General features: G+C 47.2%; 1 protein-coding gene across 1 annotated transcript in view; it reads right to left on the bottom strand.

Moving 5' to 3' along the window:
* Positions 1 to 7,354, bottom strand: part of TJP3 (tight junction protein 3) — a 50,045-nt gene extending 42,691 nt beyond the window's left edge. Inside the window, exon 1 of the mRNA XM_083363531.1 lies at positions 7,108 to 7,354. The gene's annotated coding sequence lies outside the window, so the exon portion shown is untranslated. The remainder of the gene's footprint in view (positions 1 to 7,107) is intronic.
* Between the last annotated feature and the right edge of the window lie 1,240 nt (positions 7,355 to 8,594).

The raw sequence follows: 8,594 nt of genomic DNA on the forward strand, positions 1-8,594 counted from the left end.
CATATGGGGACACTGCAGTGACTGTTATTGCAAAGGATGGGCACTGTCACCTTTTGGTTGTTAAACAAATGGCCCTAAGTCAAGGATTCCTCCCTTTTTTTAATGACCCTGTAATCCCTCAATTTGGGGTAGTAGAGATGGTGACTGGATAGAGCTGAGCCTTTACTGGCTGGATGCCCTTCCTGATGCCTACTCAGAGTTCGCAGCAGATATTTTTTCTTTGCGTCCTAGGAGAGAAACATCTGCTATCTGGGATTGAAATAATAATAACAACAACAACAAAATACAAAGACCTACAAATAGAAATAGAAAGACTGTGGCAAAGGCAAGCAAGGGTAGTACCAATAGTAATAGGCGCCTTGGGTGCAATCCTAAAACAACTGGAGCACCACTTGAACACCATTGGCATTGACAAATTCGCCATTAGTCAATTGCAAAAGGCGGCCTTACTAGGAACTGTTTCCATCCTGCGACGATATCTGTAATACCATCAAACATCCACATCTGCCTATCCCAGGTCCTCAGTAAGGACTCGATAGTTAGACAAAAATGCCAAATCCAGTCTGAACATCTGGCTGACTGTGCGATGATCAATAACAACAATAATAATAATAATAAAGTTTGAAGGGACCTTGGAGGTCATCTAGTCCAAACCCCCTGCTCAGGAAGCAAACCCTATACCAGTGATGGCGAACCTTTTAGAGACCGAGTGCCCAAACTGCAACCCAAAACCCACTTATGTATCACTGGGTGTCAGGTGGGCGTGGCCAATTGGGTGGGTGTGGCCAATTGGGTGGGCATGGGCAATTGGGTAGGTGTGGCTGCGGTGGTAACGGCAGACTGGGTGGGACTAAAAAGTTCAATCAATCAATTCCAACTTTGCGAGATCTTTTTTTTCCCACGAGAAGTTGAAATTAATTGTTTGATTGAACCTTTGTTTTTTGCACACGGCGGAGGCCTAAAGTGACAAGGTTTTACAAAACCCAGCTGAAGGCCTAGGATTGGGGCGATGCGTGCCACCTGTGGCACGCGTGCCATTAGTTCGCCACCATGGCCCTATACCATTTCAGACAATTATGGAGCATTCATAGCTTCTGGAGGCAGGTCATTCCAGTGGTTAATTGTTCAAACTGTCTCAAGCTTACAGATGGAAGGCAAGTGTCTTCGCCATTAGGCTACCATGCTGCTCATCCTAACTCAAGGGCTGCCAGTATTTATTCATTTATTCAATTGGTATAGCTGCCCATTTCAAACCAGTGACTCTGGACATTTCCAGCAGCGCATACCTATGCTACTAAGCATAGTCCATTTTTCCTTCTTTGCTCCTTTGAATCCGCCTGTATCTGGGTTTCTAACTTCCCACTTAGGGCAAATACGGGTAATCCTCGACTTACAAACAATTCATTTAGTGACCATTCAAAAATACAACACATTGTGAAAAGCGACATGACCTTTTTTCACACTTGACCGATTCACTTAACAACTGTGGCAAGAAAGATGGTAAAAAAATGGGCCAAAAATCACTTAGCAACTCTTTTGCTTAGCAAGAGAAAATTTGGGCTTATGTGTAGTCATAAGTCAAGGACTCCCTCTAATGGTCAAGAGTTTCCTTTTATTTTCAATGCACCTATTTTGGATTCAGTTCAATACACACACCACTTAAAAGGAGATCTAGAGAGAAGTACGCACACAAGCTGTGTAAGGGGTGGCCCTGAACCTAGCAAAACACACTCAGCTAAATTAGTGTCAACCTCACTGAAGTTCTGGGGAGTTTAGGGGCAAAAACAGGCCATTTGGGAAGCCGATGGGTCGATGTAAGCACCAACTCACCAACTTTTCTAAGTGGATTAATTTAGTCACCAGGTTAAATGAATTCAGACATTCAGTTCCACAAATACACCCACAATTGTGGAGTGGAAGCCTCCGCACTGTTAAAAGAATCACAGACAGTCCTCAACGTACGACCACCATTGAGCCCAAAATTTCTGTTGCTAAGTGAGACAGTTGTTAAGTGAGTTTTGCCTCATTTTACAACTTCTCTTGCCATAGTTGTTAAGTGAATCACTGAAGTGGTTAAGTTAGTAACCCGGTTGTAAAGTGAATCTGGTTTCCCCATGGACTTTGCGTGTCAGAAGGTCACAAAAGGAGATCACATGATCCCGGGACACTGCAACCATCATAATTATGAACCAGTTGCCAAGCATCTGAATTTTGATCACGTGATCACTGGGGATACTGCAACGGTCGTAAGTGTGAAAACTGGTCATAAGTCACTTTTTTCCAGTGCTGTTGTAACTTTGAATGGTCGCTAAAGGAATGGTTGTAAGTCAAGGACTACCTGTACAGACCAAGAACCGAAGAGTGATGTCCTGCTGTTTCACGACTGTTGTTGGTTTTTTTGGTAGCAATGAATAATTAAGTCGAAGACTCCTGTGTGCCATGTCTAAAACACACCTAAAACCCTGGCAACTTTCAGATTGAGAAACATTCTGGGAGTTCAAGCCCATGCCACTTTCAGACATGTGGACTTCAACTCCCAGAATTCCCTAGCCAGTCATGATGGCTAGGCAATCCTGGGAGTTGCAGTCCACAAGTCATAAAGCGGCCAAGTTTGACGATCCCTGGTTTATGCAGTGAAATTGATCCTACAAAACCTATTTCGTTCTCTAGTGGCAGCTTATGATTAGAGACCCTTAAAGGGACACTCAGAAATGGAGAAAAGGTTAAGTTACAATGAGCAACAGGAAGTCACAGACAAAAATACAGTGTTCCCACAACTGGTTATACCTGAACAAGAACTTTTCTTCAGTTCTGACTCTGTGCCCTGTTTGTCCCTTACAAACTGAAGCACCACGTAAATCAGCCCCATTTCCCGCTGCACAATGCAAAAAGGAAAGTGTGTAGAGACCAAACCTGGCAACTTTAAGGCTTGTGGACTTCAACTCCCAGAATTCCCCAGCCAGCATGTTGTCTTGAGGACTATCTGCACCTGGGATTGGAGAGCTCCTATACATCCCCAGATTATTAAGAGCTTCTATACACTAGCACAGTGAATTTTATCCCATTTTAGGACATTTCTTGCCACAGCGTTAATTGAATCACTGCAGCTGTTGAATTAGTAACACGGTTGTTAAGTGTATCAGGTTTTCCCATTGACTTTGCTGGTAAGAAGGTCGCAAAAAAGGTAACCATATGACCCTGCAATGGTCATAAACGTGAGTCAGTTCCCAAGCATCTGAATTTTGATCTCATGACCAAGGGGGTGCTACAACGGTTGTTAAATGTGGAAAACGGTCATATAAATCACTTTTTTCAGTGCCATTGTAACTTTGAATGGTCACTAAATGAGCTGTTGTATGCCATATTGCTTTGATTTGATACCTGACTTGGTTGCCGGGGCCTCAAGGGTGAAACAAAAGTCAATCAAATTATTGCAGCCACCATCTTGACTTGTTTGACCCCTCTCCTCCTGTGGTGTTGCCTTTTATTTCACAACCCCTCGGCAGAGTTAAGCAACCCTGAAAAATCTCAGAAAACCAGCCAAGACGTCAACTCTTTTTCCCAAAAGTCACACCCTGCAAATAAACTACTTTTTGCTTTGGTATGGCTGGCTTGCAATCCTAGATAAATCCCACAGAGGTCAAACATGATGGCAAACAATATTAGTTTCCCTTCTCTAATCCGTTTAAGATTTTGAGTGCTTCCTCTCCAATACCTCCTCCGCAAAGAACAACATCCAAGGGATGGCTGGGGAAATGTTTTGCAGGAAAAACAAAGAAAAAGGGAGCCATTGTGGAGCCCTGGTGAAGGTGCTGGAGTAGTGAAGGACACACAATATGGACTTTGTAGTACCAACGGTATGGACTTTCTGGAGAGTTGAGTTCTGTTCCCCTACAGCCATTGGAAGCCGCCTGGGAGACTTCCGGACAACCGTCCTCTCTCAGCTTCAGAACCAAAGTGGCTTAACCGTGAAGGTGCTGGACTAGGTGTTGGGAGAGCTAGTTCAAGTCCCACTCCCGACTTAGCCCCAGAAGCTCATTGGCTGACTATGGGACAGTCTCTCCCTCTCGGCTTAAGAGCCAATCAGGTGTAGTAGGGAAGGGGCTGGAGGTCCATTTTAGACATAGAAGCTCATTGGCTGACTTCCCCTCTCAGCCCAAAGCGTCAGTCAAGTGGTAGTAGTAAAAGTACTGGACTAGGAGTGGGGAATCTCAGGTTCTAGCCCCACCAACCATGGATGCTCATTGGCTGACTTTGAGCCAATCCCTCCCTCTCAAACCAAGAACCAATCAAGTGTAGTGGAGAAGGGAGTGGACTGGTGCAGTGTATGCCTCCCAGCATACCCAAAGGGACAGCACAGCAGGAGGCTGATGGTGCAGATCAGCAGAGGGGTTGGACAGCTCCGGGCGATAACTGCTCACTCAGGATAAGCCTAATGACTTAAGCTGTTGACAGCCCCAGGCATGGTCAGCCTGGTGGGAAGCCAGGATCTACACCCATTGTCACCTGCACTGGCAGGAAGCCCAGGTTTGAACTGATTGGATGCCATCCACCTGGGCAGGTATAAATAGACGCCAGGCTTCCCTGTTTCCCCAGTTCGTTCTGTTCAGAATAAACTCATCTTTACCCCAGCTCTGTGTCCGTCTCTATGTGAAGCATGCGACTTTACAACTGGGAACAGGAAAAAACAAGTTCTAGTCGTTCCCCCCCCCAGAAACTCAGTGACTTTTGGGCAACTCCCTCCCTCTCAGCCCAAAGAGCCAATCAGCTGCAGGGGGGAAAGGGCTGGGTTAGGAGTGGGGAAACATACATACATGCCCCCCCTCAGCCATGGAAGCTGTTTGGGGGACCTGGGGCCAGCCCCTCTCTCTTGACCCAATTTACCTCAGAGGGAATAAATTAACGAGCCTCCTGCAAATTGCCCTTTGCTCCTGAAGAAAGGGCAAGTGTATAAGTTCTGACAGATACATGAATAATAAATAGCGGCTCATTAGAGGTGATGAAATTCACTATTGCATATATGGTTACGCTTTACAAATTAAAGGACCAGAACATTCAGTTTTATTTTTCCTGTAACTCTTGGTCCCAAAACCAGTCTGTTTTTCCTCCAACTAAAGATGGAGAGATATTTCCTTATCTTAAACCCATAAAGGTAAAGGTAAAGGTTCCCCCCGCACGTGCGTGCTAGTCGTTTCCGACTCTAGGGGCCGGTGCTCATCTCCGTTTCAAAGCCGAAGAGCCAGCGCTTGTCCGAGGACGTCTCTGTGGTCATGTGGCCAGCATGGCTAGACGCCAAAGGCGCACGGAACGCTGCTACCTTCCCACCGGAGTGGTCCCTATTTTTCTACTTGCATTTTTATGTGCTTTCGAACTGCTAGGTTGGCAGAAGCTGGGACGAGTAACAGGCGCTCACTCTGTTACGCGGCACTCGGGATTCGACCCGCCAAACTGCCGACCTTCTGATTGACAAGCTCAGCATCCTAACCCACTGAGCCACCGCGTCCCTCCTCTTAAACCCATAGGGGACTTTAATTTTTCATCCAAAGGACACCAGAAGTTGACCTGGACAACAAAACCTTGAAGCCAAAACTAATGTCTGGTTTCATTTTAAACTCGATTAAATTAAACAAATTCTATGCACTTGCTCCCGATGCACTGGATAATTTCCCACTAAGAAAATTACAATTCAACCGAAGCTTTTATGGGCAGGGGTGAATCACAGCCCTGCCGTTGAAGCACCATCCCTTTAAAGAAGGTTTTATTACACCATTTCACCACTTACTTCCTTTTCTCTTCCTGTAACATATGCAGCCAGCTGTTATGGTCTGTTAAATCTGATTTAGGTCATAGCATGCTGTGTGAACCTAGCGTTTATGGCAGTGTTTTTTTTTTCAACCTTGGCAACTTGAAGACACGTGGAAATTCAACTTCCAGAATTCCATGCTGGCTGGGGAATTCTGAGCGTTTTAAGTCCACACATTGTAAAATTGCCAAGGTTGAGAAACAGGGTACTATGGCTTATTCAATAAATTACAGCCGAGGGTCAATATGAAGCTTTGAAGGAGTGGGAAGAACAAGACTGCACCCCCAAATACTTTGGATATTGACTCCGATTAGTTACTTCCTCTTAAGTCAGCCTAGCTCACAGGATTATCGTTGCAGGCAGGAAATGAAACGAGTTTCTATCCGAAATCCAGAGCTACCAATTAGCCCCTGTCTATTTTAGTTTCAGCAGCTTCCCAAGGATTTTGCGCTCTATTTGCTAGCTAGATCAGCGTTTCCCAACCTTAGGAACTTGAAGATGCGTGGACTTCAACTCCCAGAATTCCCCAGCCAGCTGGCTGGGGAATTCTGGGAGTTGAAGTCCACGCATCTTCAAGTTCCTAAGGTTGGGAAACGCTGAGCTAGATAATCCCAACCTGCATTCACCCTGGTTCCTTAAGGCAGGTTTTGTAACACAAAGGAAACACTGGGAGCTGGAAATTCAAATATAACAAAGAAAAGAAACAGGGAAACAAAAGCAGAGGTCGCCACAGCCGCTCTCCTCTTTCCTCTCAAAAATTAAAGAAGAAACTCAACGGGGCCGCGCCGGGGAACACCCATCCAAGCAGTTTCTATTTGTACACGGTTCCCACTCGAGGACTGCTAGCGTAACACAAGCCCAAGGCACCTGCAAGCGGCTGGCCGCTTTCCAGATCCAGATCCAGAACCTGCGCCCGTCAGGACTCCGGATCCTTGTTTCCATATTTCTGGATTTCCCGCCCAGACGTGCTTATGCGCACCCCTCGGAAGTATTAGAGGCGCAGCCGAGAATCCCGCCAAGGCGAAAGGGATTCGGCCAAAATCGGGGCTCTCCAGAAGCCGGGGGGTGGCGGGTTGGGAGGACGGGGGTCTTGCAGGATCGGGCTCGGCAGGAGCCGACTGTTGCCCCTTCCTCCTTTTTTCCTCGCTCCCGAGCTAAAAAGGGAGAAGGGGGAAGCTGCCGCGCCCTAGTCAGGCATGCGCCCAGGCAGGGGAGCGCAGCCGCCGCTAGAGAGGGGGAAACTTTCGGCGAAAGAGCCGGGAGGGGAGGGGGAGTCCGGGACTAGGCCTCCTCGAAGCACTCACCGTCCGGCCGGTGCGCGGATGCAGAAGGCGAGCCGTAGAGCTCCCCGAGCCCCTCCGCGCGGCGGAGCGAACTTCCTCCTCCCTGGCGGCGCACAGGTGAACCTTTCGCCCAGGTATGTGGTAGAGCCTGGCGGACGCCTCCAATTTAACCCTTCCTGGTCCAGCCGAGAAGGAGGGAGCCAGGAGGGCGACGCCACGGCGCCTTTGCCCTCGGCTACTGTGCAGAGCGGCAGCAAGTGAATGGCCTCCTGGCACTGTTGCTATTATCATCATCATTATTATTATTATTATTATTATTATTATTATTATTATTATTATTATTATTATTATTATTTATTATTATTATTATTATTATTATTATGTGGGCAACATATTATATTTGTAATGTATGTATATGTGTATATGTATAAAAAAGAGGAACAAACAGCCACTACCACATGCTTCTCCCAGAAGAAGGAAGCTGAAGCCACCAGCCTGAGGATGACGGATGCTCCTACACCTTCAATTCTACGCGGGGGAAAAAACCCGAATGACCAAAGGTCCACATACAGACACCCGCGAAAACCTCAGAAAACATACACACACACACACACACACACACACACACACACACACATATATATAAAAGCAATAGCAAATGATAATAATAATAATGTTGGAAGGGACCTTGGAGGTCATCTAGTCCAACCCCCTGCTCAGGCAGGAAACCCTATACCAGGGGTAGGCAACCTCGGCTCTTTTATGACTCATGGACTTCAATTCCCAGAATTCCTGAGCCAGCTTGACTGGCTCAGGAATTCTGGGAGTTGAAGTCCATGAGTCATAAAAGAGCCGAGGTTGCCTATCCCTGAAGGGACGCGGTGGCTCAGTGGGTTAGGACGCTGAGCTTGTCGATCAGAAGGTCGGCAGTTTGGCGGGTCGAATCCCGAGTGCCGCGTAACAGAGTGAGCGCCTGTTACTTGTCCCAGCTTCTGCCAACCTAGCAGTTCGAAAGCACGTAAAAATGCAAGTAGAAAAATAGGGACCACTACGGTGGGAAGGTAACAGCGTTCCGTGCGCCTTTGGCGTCTAGTCATGCCGGCCACATGACCACGGAGACGTCCTCGGACAAGCGCTGGCTCTTCGGCTATGAAACGGAGATGAGCACCGGCCCCTAGAGTTGGAAACGACTAGCACGCATGTGCGGGGGAACCTTTACCTTTACCTTTATGCCTATCCCTGCCCTATACATTTCAGGCAAATGGCTGTCTAGTCTCTTCTTAAAAACCTGCAGTGTTGGAGCACTTAGACTTATATACCGCTTCACCGTGCTTTACAGCCCTCTCTAAGCAGTTTACAGAGTCAGGATATTGCCCCCAACAATCCAGGTCCTCATTTTACCCATCTGAGAAGGATGGAAGGCTGAGTCAACCTTGAGCCGGTGAGACTCAGACTGCAGAACCGCTGGCAGCCGGCAGTCAGCAGAAGGAGCTGCAGTACTGCGTTCT

Source organism: Vipera ursinii, assembly GCF_947247035.1.
Source record: "Vipera ursinii genome assembly, chromosome: 1".
In the NCBI taxonomy this organism is placed as follows: domain Eukaryota; kingdom Metazoa; phylum Chordata; class Lepidosauria; order Squamata; family Viperidae; genus Vipera; species Vipera ursinii.